Genomic DNA, 18,429 nt, shown 5'->3' on the forward strand with positions numbered 1-18,429 from the left:
GAGGGAATTGTCGATCTTGTTCTCAGTGTCTCTGAGAAGTGCTCTGATTATCCGTGTGACCGCTTTGCTAAGACTCTCCAGAGAGCCATCCTCAAAACCAACACACATCTTGACATATCTCCCTCATTGATCGCAGTGTCTCCAGGAACGGCATTCAAGGAGCCAGGAATATTTCTGCCCTACACTGTCCATTGAGTTGTCCTCAAAACCAATATACATCCTGCTATATCTCCCACATGGAAAATGCCAGGAGGGAGAAGTGGGGATTATGTTTAGACTTCCTCAAAACTGCTTCAAATCAACTAGATGTCTTTGTGCTGTAAATCTCCCAACAGCCAAATGTAAAAGCAGCAAACATCTCGCTGTATGTCCCACATCCAAAGTGCCAAGAGAGTAATGTAGAGATTGCTCTCCCTGTCTTTGAGTACTGTTTGCACTGTCCCGGTTACCTCTTTGCTAACATTCTCTTCAGAGCTGCAGTGAAACCAGGAACCACGTGGAGAAGGCACGCACACTGAAAGTTCTTGGAAGGAACATTGGGGCTTCTTCTCGGTGTCTCTGACATAGGGTTTCACTGTCCCGGGAAAGTCTCTGCTAACACCCTGCAGAGCGCAGTGCCCAATATACAGAAACGTCTTGCGGTATCTCCTACAGGGAAAGTGCCAGGAGGAATTGTGGAGCTTGGTCTCAGTGTCTCTGAGAATTGCTCTGACTATCCGTGTGACCTCTTTGCTAAGACTCTCCAGAGAGCCGTCCTCAAAACCAACACACATCTTGACATATCTCCCTCATTGTTCACAGTGTCTCCAGGAACGGCATTCAAGGAGCCAGGAATATTTCTCCCTCCACTGTCCATTGAGTTGTCCTCAAAACCCAATATACATCCTGGTATATCTCCCACATGGAAAATGCCAGGAGGGAGAAGTGGGGATTATGCTTAGACTATCTCGGAACTGCTTCAAATCAACTAGATATCTTTGGGCTGTAAATCTCCCAACAGCCAAATGTAAAAGCAGCAAACATCTCGCTGTATGTCCCACATCCAAAGTGCCAAGAGAGAGCTTGCTCTACCTGTCTTTGAGTACTGTTTTCAGTGTCCCGGTTACCTCTTTGCTAACATTCTCTTCAGAGCTGCAGTGAAACCAGGAACCACGTGGAGAAGGCACCCACACTGAAAGTGCCTGGAGGGAACATTGGGGCTTCTTCTCAGTGTCTCTGACATAGGGTTTCACTGTCCCGGGAAAGTCTCTGCTAACACCCTGCAGAGCGCAGTGCCCAATATACAGAAACGTCTTGCGGTATCTCCTACAGGGAAAGTGCCAGGAGGAATTGTGGAGCTTGTTCTCAGTGTCTCTGAGAAGTGCTCTGATTATCCGTGTGACCTCTTTGCTAAGACTCTCCAGAGAGCCGTCCTCAAAACCAACACACATCTTGACATATCTCCCTCATTGATCGCAGTGTCTCCAGGAACGGCATTCAAGGAGCCAGGAATTTTTCTCCCTACATTGTCCATTGAGTTGTCCTCAAAACCAATATACATCCTGCTATATCTCCCACATGGAAAATGCCAGGAGGGAGAAGTGAAGATTATGTTTAGACTTTCTCGGAACTGCTTCAAATCAACTAGATAGCTTTGTGCTGTAAATCTCCCAACAGCCAAATGTAAAAGCAGCAAACATCTCGCTGTATGTCCCACATCCAAAGTACCAAGAGAGTAATGTAGAGATTGCTCTCCCTGTCTTTGAGTACTGTTTGCACTGTCCCGGTTACCTCTTTGCTAACATTCTCTTCAGAGCTGCAGTGAAACCAGGAACCACGTGGAGAAGGCACCCACACTGAAAGTGCCTGGAAGGAACATTGGGGCTTCTTCTCAGTGTCTCTGACATAGGGTTTCACTGTCTCGGGAAAGTCTCTGCTAACACCCTGCAGAGCGCAGTGCCCAATATACAGAAACGTCTTGCGGTATCTCCTACAGGGAAAGTGCCAGGAGGAATTGTGGAGCTTGGTCTCAGTGTCTCTGAGAATTGCTCTGATTATCCGTGTGACCTCTTTGCTAAGACTCTCCAGAGAGCCGTCCTCAAAACCAACACACATCTTGACATATCTCCCTCATTGATCGCAGTGTCTCCAGGAACGGCATTCAAGGAGCCAGGAATATTTCTCCCTACACTGTCCATTGAGTTGTCCTCAAAACCCAATATACATCCTGGTATATCTCCCACATGGAAAATGCCAGGAGGGAGAAGTGGGGATTATGCTTAGACTATCTCGGAACTGCTTCAAATCAACTAGATATCTTTGTGCTGTAAATCTCCCAACAGCCAAATGTAAAAGCAGCAAACATCTCGCTGTATGTCCCACATCCAAAGTGCCAAGAGAGAGCTTGCTCTACCTGTCTTTGAGTACTGTTTTCAGTGTCCCGGTTACCTCTTTGCTAACATTCTCTTCAGAGCTGCAGTGAAACCAGGAACCACGTGGAGAAGGCACCCACACTGAAAGTGCCTGGAGGGAACATTGGGGCTTCTTCTCAGTGTCTCTGACATAGGGTTTCACTGTCCCGGGAAAGTCTCTGCTAACACCCTGCAGAGCGCAGTGCCCAATATACAGAAACGTCTTGCGGTATCTCCTACAGGGAAAGTGCCAGGAGGAATTGTGGAGCTTGTTCTCAGTGTCTCTGAGAATTGCTCTGATTATCCGTGTGACCTCTTTGCTAAGACTCTCCAGAGAGCCGTCCTCAAAACCAACACACATCTTGACATATCTCCCTCATTGATCGCAGTGTCTCCAGGAACGGCATTCAAGGAGCCAGGAATTTTTCTCCCTACATTGTCCATTGAGTTGTCCTCAAAACCAATATACATCCTGCTATATCTCCCACATGGAAAATGCCAGGAGGGAGAAGTGAAGATTATGTTTAGACTTTCTCGGAACTGCTTCAAATCAACTAGATAGCTTTGTGCTGTAAATCTCCCAACAGCCAAATGTAAAAGCAGCAAACATCTCGCTGTATGTCCCACATCCAAAGTACCAAGAGAGTAATGTAGAGATTGCTCTCCCTGTCTTTGAGTACTGTTTGCACTGTCCCGGTTACCTCTTTGCTAACATTCTCTTCAGAGCTGCAGTGAAACCAGGAACCACGTGGAGAAGGCACCCACACTGAAAGTGCCTGGAAGGAACATTGGGGCTTCTTCTCAGTGTCTCTGACATAGGGTTTCACTGTCTCGGGAAAGTCTCTGCTAACACCCTGCAGAGCGCAGTGCCCAATATACAGAAACGTCTTGCGGTATCTCCTACAGGGAAAGTGCCAGGAGGAATTGTGGAGCTTGGTCTCAGTGTCTCTGAGAATTGCTCTGATTATCCGTGTGACCTCTTTGCTAAGACTCTCCAGAGAGCCGTCCTCAAAACCAACACACATCTTGACATATCTCCCTCATTGATCGCAGTGTCTCCAGGAACGGCATTCAAGGAGCCAGGAATATTTCTCCCTACACTGTCCATTGAGTTGTCCTCAAAACCCAATATACATCCTGGTATATCTCCCACATGGAAAATGCCAGGAGGGAGAAGTGGGTATTATGCTTAGACTATCTCGGAACTGCTTCAAATCAACTAGATATCTTTGTGCTGTAAATCTCCCAACAGCCAAATGTAAAAGCAGCAAACATCTCGCTGTATGTCCCACATCCAAAGTACCAAGAGAGTAATGTAGAGCTTGCTCTCCCTGTCTTTGAGTACTGTTTGCACTGTCCCGGTTACCTCTTTGCTAACATTCTCTTCAGAGCTGCAGTGAAACCAGGAACCACGTGGAGAAGGCACCCACACTGAAAGTGCCTGGAAGGAACATTGGGGCTTCTTCTCAGTGTCTCTGACATAGGGTTTCACTGTCTCGGGAAAGTCTCTGCTAACACCCTGCAGAGCGCAGTGCCCAATATACAGAAACGTCTTGCGGTATCTCCTACAGGGAAAGTGCCAGGAGGAATTGTGGAGCTTGGTCTCAGTGTCTCTGAGAATTGCTCTGATTATCCGTGTGACCTCTTTGCTAAGACTCTCCAGAGAGCCGTCCTCAAAACCAACACACATCTTGACATATCTCCCTCATTGATCGCAGTGTCTCCAGGAACGGCATTCAAGGAGCCAGGAATTTTTCTCCCTACACTGTCCATTGAGTTGTCCTCAAAACCAATATACATCCTGCTATATCTCCCACATGGAAAATGCCAGGAGGGAGAAGTGAAGATTATGTTTAGACTTTCTCGGAACTGCTTCAAATCAACTAGATAGCTTTGTGCTGTAAATCTCCCAACAGCCAAACGCAAAAGCAGCAAACATCTCGCTGTATGTCCCACATCGAAAGTGCCAAGAGAGAGCTTGCTCTCCCTGTTTTTGAGTACTGTTTGCACTGTCCCGGTTTCCTCTTTGCTAACATTCTCTTCAGAGCTGCAGTGAAACCAGGAACCACGTGGAGAAGGCACCCACACTGAAAGTGCCTGGAAGGAACGTTTGGGCTTCTTCTCAGTGTCTCTGATGTCGGGTTTCACTGTCCCGGGAAAGTCTCTGCTAACACCCTGCAGAGAGCTGTGCCCAATATACAGAAACGTCTTGCGGTATCTCCTACAAGGAAAGTGCCAAGAGGGAATTGTCGATCTTGTTCTCAGTGTCTCTCACCCTGCAGAGCGCTGTGCCCTCTATACACAAAAATCTTGCGCTATCTCCAACATGTAAAGTGCCAGGAGAGAATTGCAGGAATTCATCGCAGTGCTCCAAGAATGGCATTCAATGTGCCAGAAACTTTCCTGCCTACAGTCTCCAGGGAGATTTCCTCAAAACCAACAAGCATCCCGCTATATGTCCTAAATGGAAAGTGTCAGGAGGGAAATATAGGACTTGCTCTGCCTATCTTTGAATACTGCTTTCTACTCTCCTGGTTAAGTCTTTGCTAACATTCTCTCCAGGGAGTTGCCCTCAAAACCAACACACATCTTGACATATCTCCCACATGGAAAGTGCCAGCAGGGAAAAATGGGGACTGTTCTTAGACTCGATAGGATCTGCTTCAAGTCACCTAGTTATCTCCTTGGCTACATTCTTCAAAGAGATAGGTGCAAAACAATCAAAAAATCATCTTGCTGTGTCTCCAACATGGAAAGTGCCAGGAGGGAATTCTAGGGCTTGTTCCCAGTGTCTCTCAGAATTGTTCTCATGACCCTGGCTACATCTCTGCTAAGACGCTTGCATTGCCCAGAGACCTACGACATGTTTGGGCGTGCAACCAGTCTCCAGACATATGGCCATTTTTGTGCCTGGCGCGGCGCCAACTGGGAAAGGGTGGTTTTGAGGCTGAAGGCAGCAGGAAAGCCTGCAGCCCCCAGGTGTGTGGGGCTACGCAAACGGTTCCCAAAGAGCTTTAGAACAAGGCATAGTTTTCCCTGCTGGCTCTTTTGGGTGTAGGACCTAATCTCCAGACATATGGCCATTTTTGTGCCTGGCGTGGCGCCAAGTGGGAAAGGGTGGTTTTGAGGCTGAAGGCAGCAGGAAAGCCTGCAGCCCCCAGGTCTGTGGGGTCACGCAAGCCGTTCCCAAAGAGCTTTAGAACAAGGCATAGTTTTCCCTGCTGGCTCTTTGGGTGCGCGAATAATCTCCAGACATATGGCCATTTTTGTGCCTGGCGCGGCGGCAAGTGGGAAAGCGTGGTTTTCCGGCTGAAGGCAGCAGGAAAGCCTGCAGCCCCCAGGTCTGTGGGGCCACGCCAGCGCTTCCCAAAGAGCTTTAGAACAAGGCATAGTTTTCCCTGCTGGCTATTTGGGCGTGGGACCCATCTCCAGACATATGGCCATTTTTCTGCCTGGGGCGGCGCCAAGTGGGAAAGGGTGGTTTTGAGGTTGAAGGCAGCAGGAAAGCCTGCAGCCCCAAGGTGTGAGGGGCCACGCCAGCGGTTCCAAAAGAGCTTTAGAAAAAGCAAGAGTTTTCCCTCTTGGCTCCTTGAGTGTGCGACCAGTCTCCAGACATATGTAGATTTTGGAGGCTGGCACCGCGCAAAGTGGAAAAGGGTTGTTTTGAGGCTGAAGGCAGCAGGAAAGCCTGCAGCCCCCAGGTGTGTGGGGCCACGCAAGCGGTTCCCAAAGAGCTTTAGAACAAGGCATAGTTTTCCCTGCTGGCTCTTTGGGCGTGGGACCAATCTCCAGACATATGGCCATTTTTGGGCCTGGCGTGGCGCCAAGTGGGAAAGGGTGGTTTTGAGGCTGAAGGCAGCAGGAAAGCCTGCAGCCCCCAGGTGTGTGGGGCTACGCAAGCGGTTCCCAAAGAGCTTTAGAACAAGCCACAGTTTTCCCTGCTGGCTCCTTGCGTGTGGGACCAGTCTCCAGACATATGGATATTTTGGAGGCTGCCGCGGCGCCAAGTGGGAAAGGGTGGTTTTGAGGCTGAAGGCAGCAGGAAAGCCTGCAGCCCCCAGGTCTGTGGGGTCACGCAAGCCGTTCCCAAAGAGCTTTAGAAGAAGGCATAGTTTTCCCTGCTGGCTCTTTTGGGCGTGGGACCTAATCTCCGGACATATGGCCATTTTTGTGCCTGGCGTGGCGCCAAGTGGGAAAGGGTGGTTTTGAGGCTGAAGGCAGCAGGAAAGCCTGCAGCCCCAAGGTGTCTGAGGCCACGCCAGCGGTTCCCAAAGAGCTTTAGAACAAGCCACAGTTTTCCCTCCTGGCTCTTTGGGCGTGGGACCAGTCTCCAGACATATGTCGATTTTGTTCCTGGCGCGGCGCCAAGTGGGAAAGGGTGGTTTTGAGGCTGAAGGCAGCAGGAAAGACTTCAGCCCCCAGATGTGTGGGGCTACGCAAGCGGTTCCCAAAGAGCTTTAGAACAAGGCACAGTTTTCCCTGCTGGCTCTTTGGGCTTGGGACCAGTCTCCAGACATATGGCCATTTTTGTGCCTGGGGCGGCGCCAAGTGGGAAAGGGTGGTTTTGAGGTTGAAGGCAGCAGGAAAGCCTGCAGCCCCAAGGTGTGAGGGGCCACGCCAACGGTTCCAAAAGAGCTTTAGAACAAGCCACAGTTTTCCCTGCTGGCTCCTTACGTGTGGGACCAGACTCCAGACATATGTCGATTTTGGAGGCTGCCGCGGCGCCAAGTGGGAAAGGGTGGTTTTCCGGCTGAAGGCAGCAGGAAAGCCTGCAGCCCCCATGTCTGTGGGGCTACGCAAGCGGTTCCCAAAGAGCTTTAGATAACGGAAGAATTTTACCTCCTGGCTCTTTGAGTGTGGGACCAGTCTCCAGACATATGTAGATTTTGGAGGCTGGCACCGCGCCAAGTGGGAAAGGGTGGTTTTGAGGCTGAAGGCAGCAGGAAAGCCTGCAGCCCCCAGGTCTGTGGGGCCACGCAAGTGGTTCCAGTGATGTTTAGAACAAGCCACAGTTTTCCCTGCTGGCTCTTTGGGCGTGGGACCCATCTCCAGTCATATGGCCATTTTTGTACCTGTCGCGGCGCCAAGTGGGAAAGGGTGGTTTTGAGGCTGAAGGCAGCAGGAAAGCCTGCAGCCCGCATGTCTGTGTGGCTACGCAAGCGGTTCCCAATGATGTTTAGAACAAGCCACAGTTTTCGTTGCTGGCTCTTTGGGCGTGGGACCAGTCTCCAGACATATGGATAATTTGGAGGCTGGCGCGGCGGCAAGTGGGAAAGGGTGGTTTTGCGGCTGAAGGCAGCAGGAAAGACTGCAGCCCCCAGGTCTGTGGGGCTACGCAAGCGGTTCCCAAAGAGCTTTAGAACAAGGCATAGTTCTCCCTGCTGGCTCTTTGTGTGTGCGAATAATCTCCAGCCATATGGCCATTTTTGTGCCTGGCGCAGCGCCAAGTGGGAAAGGGTGGTTTTGAGGCTGAAGGCAGTAGGAAACCCTGCAGCCCCAAGGTGTGTGGGGCCACGCCAGCGGTTCCCAAAGAGCTTTAGAAAAAGCAACATTTTTCCCTGCTGGCTCTTTGAGTGTCGGACCAGTCTCCAGACATATGTAGATTTTGGAGGCTGGCATAGCGCCAAGTGGGAAAGGGTGGTTTTGAGGTTGAAGGCAGCAGGAAAGCCTGCAGCCCGCAGGTCTGTGGGGCTACGCAAGCGGTTCCCAAAGAGCTTTAGAACAAGGCATAGTTTTCCCTGCTGGCTCTTTGGCCGTGGGACCAATCTCCAAACAGATTGCCATTTTGTGCCTGGCGCGGCGCCAATTTGGAAAGGGTGGTTTTGAGGCTGAAGGCAGCAGGAAAGCCTGCAGCCCCCAGGTCTGTGGGTCCAAGCCAGCGGTTCCCAAAGAGCTTTAGAACAAGGCATAGTTTTCCCTGCTGGCTCTTTGGGCATGGGACAATTCTCCAGACATATGTCGATTTTGGAGGCTGCCGCGGCGCCAAGTGGGAAAGGGTGGTTTTGAGTCTGAAGGCAGCAGGAAAGCCTGCAGCCCCCAGGTCTGTGGGGCTACGCAAGCGGTTCCAAAAGAGCTTTAGAACAAGGCATAGTTTTCCCTGCTAGCTCTTTCGGTGTGGGACCAATCTCCAGACATATGGCCATTATTGTGCCTGGAGCGACGCCAAGTGGGACAGGGTGGTTTTGAGGCTGAAGGCAGCAGGAAAGCCTGCAGCCCCCAGGTGTGTGGGGCTACGCAAGCGGTTCCCAAAGAACTTTAGAAAACGGAAGAATTTTACCTCCAGGCTCTTTGAGTGTGGGACCAGTCTCCAGACATATGTAGATTTTGGAGGATGGCACCGCGCCAAGTGGGAAAGGGTGGTTTTGAGGCTGAAGGCAGCAGGAAAGCCTGTAGCCCCCAGGTCTGTGGGGCCACGCAAGTGGTTCCCAAAGATCTTTAGAACAAGGCATAGTTTTCCCTGCTGGCTCTTTGGGCGTGGGACCAATCTCCAGACATATGGTTATTTTGGAGGCTGGCGCGGCGCCAAATGGGAAAGGGTGGTTTTGCGGCTGAAGGCAGCAGGAAAGCCTGCAGCCCCACGGTGTGTGGGGCCACGCCAGACGTTCCCAAAGAGCTTTAGAAGAAGCCACAGTTTTCCCTGCTGGCTCCTTGCGTGTGGGACCAGTCTCCAGACATTTGGATATTTTGGAGGCTGGCTCGGCGGCAAGTGGGAAAGGGTGGTTTTGAGGCTGAAGGCAGCAGGAAAGCCTGCAGCCCCCAGGTGTGTGGGGCCACGCAAGCGGTTCCCAAAGAGCTTTAGAACAAGGCATAGTTTTCCCTGCTGGCTCTTTGGGCGTGGGACCCATCTCCAGACATATGGCCATTTTTGTGCCTGGCGTGGCGCCAAGTGGGAAAGGGTGGTTTTGAGGCTGAAGGCAGCAGGAAAGCCTGCAGCCCCCAGGTCAGTGGGGCTACGCAAGCGGTTCCCAAAGAGCTTTAGAACAAGGCATAGTTTTCCCTGCTGGCTCTTTGGGCGTGGGACCCATCTCTAGCCATATGGACATTTTTGTGCCTGGCGTGGCGCCAAGTGGGAAAGGGTGGTTTTGAGGCTGAAGGCAGCAGGAAAGCCTGCAGCCCCCAGGTCTGTGGGGCCATGCAAGCGGGTCCCAAAGAGCTTTAGAACAAGGCATAGTTTTCCCTGCTGGCTCTTTGGGCGTAGTACCAATCTCCAGACATATGGCCATTTTTGTGCCTGGTGTAGCGCCAAGTGGGAAAGGGTGGTTTTGAGGCTGAAGGCAGCAGGAAAGCCTGCAGCCCCCAGGTCTGTGGGGCTACGCAAGCGGTTCCCAAAGAGCTTTAGAAGAAGCCATAGTTTTCCCTGCTGGCTCTTTGGGCGTAGTACCAATCTCCAGACATATGGCCATTTTTGTGCCTGGTGTGGCGCCAAGTGGGAAAGGGTGGTTTTGAGGCTGAAGGCAGCAGGAAAGCCTGCAGCCCCCAGGTCTGTGGGGCCACGCCAGCGGTTCCCAAAGAGCTTTAGAAGAAGCCACACTTTTCCCTGCTGGCTCCTTGCGTGTGGGACCAGTCTCCAGACATATGTCGATTTTGGAGGCTGGCGCGGGGCCAAGTGGGACAGGGTGGTTTTGAGGCTGAAGGCGCCAGGAAAGCCTGCAGACCCCAGGTCTGTGTGGCCACGCAAGCGGTTCCCAAAGAGCTTTAGAACAAGGCATAGTTTTCCCTGCTGGCTCTTTGGGCGTGGGACCAATCTCCAGACATATGGCCATTTTTGTGCCTGGCGTGGCACCAAGTGGGAAAGGGTGGTTTGAGGCTGAAGGCAGCAGGAAAGCCTGCAGCCCCCAGGTCTGTGGGGCCACGCAAGCGGTTCCCAAAGAGCTTTAGAACAAGGCATAGTTTTCCCTGCTGGCTCTTTGGGCGTGGGACCAATCTCCAGACATATGGCCATTTTTGTGCCTGGCGTGGCGCCAAGTGGGACAGGGTGGTTTTGAGGCTGAAGGCAGCAGGAAAGCCTGAACCCCCACGTCTGTGGCGCTACTCTAGTGGTTCCCAAAGAGCTTTAGAACAAGGCAGAGTTTTCCTTGCTGGCTCTTTGTGCATGGGACCAATCTTTAGGGAAGGAAGGTTGGGGCTTCTTCTCAGTGTCTCTGACGTCGGGTTTTACTGTCCCGGGAAAGTCTCTGCTAACACCCTGCAGAGCGCAGTGCCCAATATACAGAAATTTCTTGCGTTATCTCCTACAGGGAAAGTGCCAGGAGGGAACTGTCGATCTTGTTCTCAGTGTATCTGAGAATTGCTCTGATTTGAAGCAGTTCCGAGAAAGTCTAAACATAATCCCCACTTTTCCCTCCTGGCACTTTCCATGTAGGAGATATAGCATGATGTATATTGGTTTTAAGGAACTGTCCCCGGACAGTGTGGGCAGAAAAGTTCCTGGCTCCTTGAATGCCGTTTCTGGAGAGACACTGCGATCAATGAGGGAGATATGTCAAGATGTGTGTTGGTTTTGAGGACGTCTCTCTGGAGAGTCTTAGCAAAGAGGTCACACGGATAATCAGAGCAATTCTCAGAGACACTGAGAACAAGCTCCACAATTCCTCCTGGCACTTTCCCTGTAGGAGATACCGCAAGACGTTTCTGTATATTGGGCACAGCGCTCTGCAGGGTGTTAGCAGAGACTTTCCCGGGACAGTGAAACCCTATGTCAGAGACACTGAGAAGAAGCCCCAATGTTCCCTCCAGGCACTTTCAGTGTGGGTGCCTTCTCCACGTGGTTCCTGGTTTCACTGCAGCTCTGAAGAGAATGTTAGCAAAGAGGTAATCGGGACAGTGAAAACAGTACTCAAAGACAGGGAGAGCAAGCTCTACATTACTCTCTTGGCACTTTCGATGTGGGACATACAGCGAGATGTTTGCTGCTTTTACATTTGGCTGTTGAGAGATTTGCAGCACAAAGCAATCTAGTTGATTTGAAGCAGTTCTTAGAAAGTCTAAACATAATCCTCATTTTTCCCTTCTGGCACTTTCCATGTGGGAGATATAGCAGGATGTATATTGGTTTTGAGGAACTGTCCCCGGACCGTGTGGGCAGAAAAGTTCCTGGCTCACTGAACGCCGTTCCTGGAGAGACACTGCGATCAATGAGGGAGATATGTCAAGATGTGTGTTGGTTTTGAGGACGGCTCTCTGGAGAGTCTTAGCAAAGAGGTCACACGGATAATCAGGGCAATTCTCAGAGACACTGAGAACAACCATACAATTCACTTTTGGCCCTTTGCTTGTTTTATGTCTAACAAGACGTTTATGGATTTTTGAGGAGAACTCCTCGAGGGTGTAGGCACAAAAGTTGGTGGCACACTGAATGCCATTATTGGAGACACTGAGAAACAAGCCCTACAATTCCCTCCTGGCTCTTTCCATGTTGGAGGTACAGCAAGAAGATTGTTGGGTGGTTTTTCGCCTAGCTCTATGGCGAGAGTAGGCAGAGACATAATTAGGTGACTTGAAGAAGTTCCTATCGAGTCCAAGAACAGTCTGCACCTTTCCCTGCTGGCAGTTTCCATGTGGAGATATGTCTTGATATGTGCTTTGCTTTTGAGCACAACTCTCTCGAGAGAATGTTAGCAAAGAGGTAACGGGGAGAGTAGAAAGCAGTACTCAAAGAAAGGGAGAACAAGATCTACATTTCCCACCTGGCACTTCCCATGTAGGAGATATAGAAGGACGTATACTGGTTTTGAGGACAACTCAATGGACAATGTAGGGAGAAAAGTTCCTGGCTCATTGAATGCCGTTTCTGGAGACACTGCGATCAATGTGGGAGATATGTCAAGATGTGTATTGGTTTTGAGGACGGCTCTCTGGAGAGTCTTAGCAAAGAGGTCACACGGATAATCAGAGCAATTCTCAGAGACACTGAGAACAAGCTCCACAATTCCTCCTGGCACTTTCCCTGTAGGAGATACCGCAAGACGTTTCTGTATATTGGGCACTGCGCTCTGCAGGGTGTTAGCAGAGACTTTCCCGGGACAGTGAAACCCTATGTCAGAGACACTGAGAAGAAGCCCCAATGTTCCCTCCAGGCACTTTCAGTGTGGGTGCCTTCTCCACGTGGTTCCTGGTTTCACTGCAGCTCTGAAGAGAATGTTAGCAAAGAGGTAATCGGGACACTGAAAACAGTACTCAAAGACAGGGAGAGCAAGCTCTACATTACTCTCTTGGCACTTTGGATGTGGGACATACAGCGAGATGTTTGCTGCTTTTGCGTTTGGCTGTTGGGAGATTTACAGCACAAAGCAATCTAGTTGATTTGAAGCAGTTCCGAGAAAGTCTAAGCATAATAATCACTTTTCCCTCCTGGCATTTTCCATGTGGGAGATATAGCAGGATGTATATTGGTTTTGAAGACAACTCAATGGACAGTGTAGAGAGAAAAGTTCCTGGCTCCTAGAATGCCGTTCCTGGAGACACTGCGATCAATGTGGGAGATATGTCAAGATGTGTGTTGGTTTTGAGGACGGCTCTCTGGTGAGTCTTAGCAAAGAGGTCACACGGATAATCAGAGCAATTCTCAGAGACACTGAGAACAAGCTCCACAATTCCTCCTGGCACTTTCCCTGTAGGAGATACCGCAAGACGTTTCTGTATATTGGGCACTGCGCTCTGCAGGGTGTTAGCAGAGACTTTCCCGGGACAGTGAAACCCTATGTCAGAGACACTGAGAAGAAGCCCCAATGTTCCCTCCAGGCACTTTTAGTGTGGGTGCCTTGTCCACGTGGTTCCTGGTTTCACTGCAGCTCTGAAGAGAATGTTAGCAAAGAGGTAATCGGGACAGTGCAAACAGTACTCAAAGACAGGGAGAGCAAGCTCTACATTACTCTCTCGGCACTTTCGATGTGGGACATACAGCGAGATGTTTGCTGCTTTTGCGTTTGGCTGTTGGGAGATTTACAGCACAAAGCAATCTAGTTGATTTGAAGCAGTTCCGAGAAAGTCTAAGCATAATAATCACTTTTCCCTCCTGGCATTTTCCATGTGGGAGATATAGCAGGATGTATATTGGTTTTGAAGACAACTCAATGGACAGTGTAGAGAGAAAAGTTCCTGGCTCCTAGAATGCCGTTCCTGGAGACACTGCGATCAATGTGGGAGATATGTCAAGATGTGTGTTGGTTTTGAGGACGGCTCTCTGGTGAGTCTTAGCAAAGAGGTCACACGGATAATCAGAGCAATTCTCAGAGACACTGAGACCAAGCTCCACAATTCCTCCTGGCACTTTCCCTGTAGGAGATACCGCAAGACGTTTCTGTATATTGGGCACAGCGCTCTGCAGGGTGTTAGCAGAGAGTTTCCCGGGACAGTGAAACCTTATGTCAGAGACACTGAGAAAAAGCCCCAATGTTCCCTCCAGGCACTTTCAGTGTGGGTGCCTTCTCCACGTGGTTCCTGGTTTCACTGCAGCTCTGAAGAGAATGTTAGCAAAGAGGTAATCGGGACAGTGAAAACAGTACTCAAAGACAGGGAGAGCAAGCTCTCTCTTGGCACTTTGGATGTGGGACATACAGCGAGATGTTTGCTGCTTTTGCGTTTGGCTGTTGGGAGATTTACAGCACAAAGCTATCTAGTTGATTTGAAGCAGTTCTCAGAAAGTCTAAACATAATCCCAACTTCTCCCTCCTGGCACTTTCCATGTGGGAGATATAGCAGGATGTATATTGGTTTTGAGGACAACTCAATGGACAGTGTAGAGAGAAAAGTTCCTGTCTCCTTGAATGCCGTTTCTGGAGACACTGCGATCAATGAGGGAGATATGTCAAGATGTGTGTTGGTTTTGAGGACGGCTCTCTGGAGAGTCTTAGCAAAGAGGTCACACGGATAATCAGGGCAATTCTCAGAGACACTGAGAACAACCATACAATTCACTTTTGGCCCTTTGCTTGTTTTACGTCTAACAAGACGTTTATGGATTTTTGAGGAGAACTCCTCGAGGGTGTAGGCACAAAAGTTGGTGGCACACTGAATGCCGTTATTGGAGACACTGAGAAACAAGCCCTACAATTCCCTCCTGGCTCTTTCCATGTTGGAGGTACAGCAAGAAGATTGTTGGGTGGTTTTTCGCCTAGCTCTATGGCGAGAGTAGGCAGAGACATAATTAGGTGACTTGAAGAAGTTCCTATCGAGGCCAAGAACAGTCTGCACCTTTCCCTGCTGGCAGTTTCCATGTGGAGATATGTCTTGATATGTGCTTTGCTTTTGAGCACGACTCTCTCGAGAGAATGTTAGCAAAGAGGTAACGGGGAGAGTAGAAAGCAGTACTCAAAGAAAGGGAGAACAAGATCTACATTTCCCACCTGGCACTTCCCATGTAGGAGATATAGAAGGACGTATACTGGTTTTGAGGACAACTCAATGGACAGTGGAGGGAGAAAAGTTCCTGGCTCATTGAATGCCGTTTCTGGAGACACTGCGATCAATGTGGGAGATATGTCAAGATGTGTATTGGTTTTGAGGACGGCTCTCTGGAGAGTCTTAGCAAAGAGGTCACACGGATAATCAGAGCAATTCTCAGAGACACTGAGAACAAGCTCCACAATTCCCTCCTGGCACTTTCCCTGTAGGAGATACCGCAAGACGTTTCTGTATATTGGGCACAGCGCTCTGCAGGGTGTTAGCAGAGACTTTCCCGGGACAGTGAAACCCTATGTCAGAGACACTGAGAAGAAGCCCCAATGTTCCCTCCAGGCACTTTCAGTGTGGGTGCCTTCTCCACGTGGTTCCTGGTTTCACTGCAGCTCTGAAGAGAATGTTAGCAAAGAGGTAATCGGGACAGTGCAAACAGTACTCAAAGACAGGGAGAGCAAGCTCTACATTACTCTCTTGGCACTTTCGATGTGGGACATACAGCGAGATGTTTGCTGCTTCTGCGTTTGGCTGTTGGGAGATTTACAGCACAAAGCAATCTAGTTGATTTGAAGCAGTTCCGAGAAAGTCTAAGCATAATAATCACTTTTCCCTCCTGGCATTTTCCATGTGGGAGATACAGCAGGATGTATATTGGTTTTAAGGAACTGTCCCCGGACAGTGTGGGCAGAAAAGTTCCTGGCTCCTTGAATGCCGTTCCTGGAGAGACACTGCGATCAATGTGGGAGATATGTCAACACGTGTGCTGGTTTTGAGGACGTCTCTCTGGAGAGTCTTAGCAAAGAGGTCACACGGATAATCAGGGCAATTCTCAGAGACACTGAGAACAACCATACAATTCACTTTTGGCCCTTTGCTTGTTTTACGTCTAACAAGACGTTTATGGATTTTGAGGAGAACTCCTCGAGGGTGTAGGCACAAAAGTTGGTGGCACACTGAATGCCGTTATTGGAGACACTGAGAAACAAGCCCTACAATTCCCTCCTGGCTCTTTCCATGTTGGAGGTACAGCAAGAAGATTGTTGGTTGGTTTTTCGCCTAGCTCTATGGCGAGAGTAGGCAGAGACATAATTAGGTGACTTGAAGCAGATCCTATCGAGTCTAAGAACAGTCCCCATTTTTCCCTGCTGGCACTTTCCATGTGGGAGATATGTCAAGATGTGTGTTGGTTTTGAGGGCAACTCCCTGGAGAGAATGTTAGCAAAGACTTAACCAGGAGAGTAGAAAGCAGTATTCAAAGATAGGCAGAGCAAGTCCTATATTTCCCTCCTGACACTTTCCATTTAGGACATATAGCGGGATGCTTATTGGTTTTGAGGAAATCTCCCTGGAGACTGTAGGCAGGAAAGTTTCTGGCACATTGAATGCCATTCTTGGAGCACTGCGATGAATTCCTGCAATTCTCTCCTGGCACTTTACATGTTGGAGATAGCACAAGATTTTTGTGTATAGAGGGCACAGCGCTCTGCAGGGTGAGAGACACTGAGAACAAGATCGACAATTCCCTCTTGGCACTTTCCTTGTAGGAGATACCGCAAGACGTTTCTGTATATTGGGCACAGCGCTCTGCAGGGTGTTAGCAGAGACTTTCCCGGGACAGTGAAACCCTATGTCAGAGACACTGAGAAGAAGCCCCAACGTTCCCTCCAGGCACTTTCAGTGTGGGTGCCTTCTCCACGTGGTTCCTGGTTTCACTGCAGCTCTGAAGAGAATGTTAGCAAAGAGGTAACCGGGACACTGAAAACAGTACTCAAAGACAGGGAGAGCAAGCTCTACATTACTCTCTTGGCACTTTCGATATGGGACATACAGCGAGATGTTTGCTGCTTTTGCGTTTGGCTGTTGGGAGATTTACAGCACAAAGCTATCTAGTTGATTTGAAGCAGTTACGAGAAAGTCTAAACATAATCCCCACTTCTCTCTCCTGGCATTTTCCATGTGGGAGATATAGCAGGATGTATATTGGTTTTGAGGAAGTGTCCCCAGACAGTGTGGGCAGAAAAGTTCCTGGCTCATTGAATGCCGTTCCTGGAGACACTGCGATCAATGAGGGAGATATAACAAGATGTGTGTTGGTTTTGAGGACGGCTCTCTGGAGAGTCTTAGCAAAGAGGTCACACGGATAATCAGAGCAATTCTCAGAGACACTGAGAACAAGATCGACAATTCCCTCCTGGCACTTTCCCTGTAGGAGATACCGCAAGACGTTTCTGTATATTGGGCACAGCGCTCTGCAGGGTGTTAGCAGAGACTTTCCCGGGACAGTGAAACCCTATGTCAGAGACACTGAGAAGAAGCCCCAATGTTCCCTCCAGGCATTTTCAGTGTGGGTGCCTTCTCCACGTGGTTCTTGGTTTCACTGCAGCTCTGAAGAGAATGTTAGCAAAGAGGTAACCGGGACAGTGCAAACAGTACTCAAAGACAGGGAGAGCAAGCTCTACATTACTCTCTTGGCACTTTCGATGTGGGACATACAGCGAGATGTTTGCTGCTTTTGCGTTTGGCTGTTGGGAGATTTACAGCACAAAGCTATCTAGTTGATTTGAAGCAGTTCCGAGATAGTCTAAGCATAATCCTCACTTTTCCCTCCTTGCACTTTCCATGTGGGAGATATAGCAGGATGTATATTGGTTTTGAGGAAGTGTCCCCAGACAGTGTGGGCAGAAAAGTTCCTGGCTCACTGAATGCCGTTCCTGGAGAGACACTGCGATCAATGAGGGAGATATGTCAAGATGTGTGTTGGTTTTGAGGGCAACTCCCTGGAGAGAATGTTAGCAAAGACTTAACCAGGAGAGTAGAAAGCAGTATTCAAAGATAGGCAGAGCAAGTCCTATATTTCCCTCCTGACACTTTCCATTTAGGACATATAGCGGGATGCTTATTGGTTTTGAGGAAATCTCCCTGGAGACTGTAGGCAGGAAAGTTTCTGGCACATTGAATGCCATTCTTGGAGCACTGCGATGAATTCCTGCAATTCTCTCCTGGCACTTTACATGTTGGAGATAGCGCAAGATTTTTGTGCATAGAGGGCACAGCGCTCTGCAGGGTGAGAGACACTGAGAACAAGATCGACAATTCCCTCTTGGCACTTTCCTTGTAGGAGATACCGCAAGACGTTTCTGTATATTGGGCACAGCGCTCTGCAGGGTGTTAGCAGAGACTTTCCCGGGACAGTGAAACCCTATGTCAGAGACACTGAGAAGAAGCCCCAATGTTCCCTCCAGGCACTTTCAGTGTGGGTGCCTTCTCCACGTGGTTCCTGGTTTCACTGCAGCTCTGAAGAGAATGTTAGCAAAGAGGTAATCGGGACAGTGCAAACAGTACTCAAAGACAGGGAGAGCAAGCTCTACATTACTCTCTTGGCACTTTCGATGTGGGACATACAGCGAGATGTTTGCTGCTTTTGCGTTTGGCTGTTGGGAGATTTACAGCACAAAGCTATCTAGTTGATTTGAAGCAGTTCTCAGAAAGTCTAAACATAATCCCAACTTCTCCCTCCTGGCACTTTCCATGTGGGAGATATAGCAGGATGTATATTGGTTTTGAGGACAACTCAATGGACAGTGTAGAGAGAAAAGTTCCTGTCTCCTTGAATGCCGTTCCTGGAGACACTGCGATCAATGAG

This window comes from Larus michahellis, chromosome 7 (assembly GCF_964199755.1).
Source record: "Larus michahellis chromosome 7, bLarMic1.1, whole genome shotgun sequence".
Classification (NCBI taxonomy): domain Eukaryota; kingdom Metazoa; phylum Chordata; class Aves; order Charadriiformes; family Laridae; genus Larus; species Larus michahellis.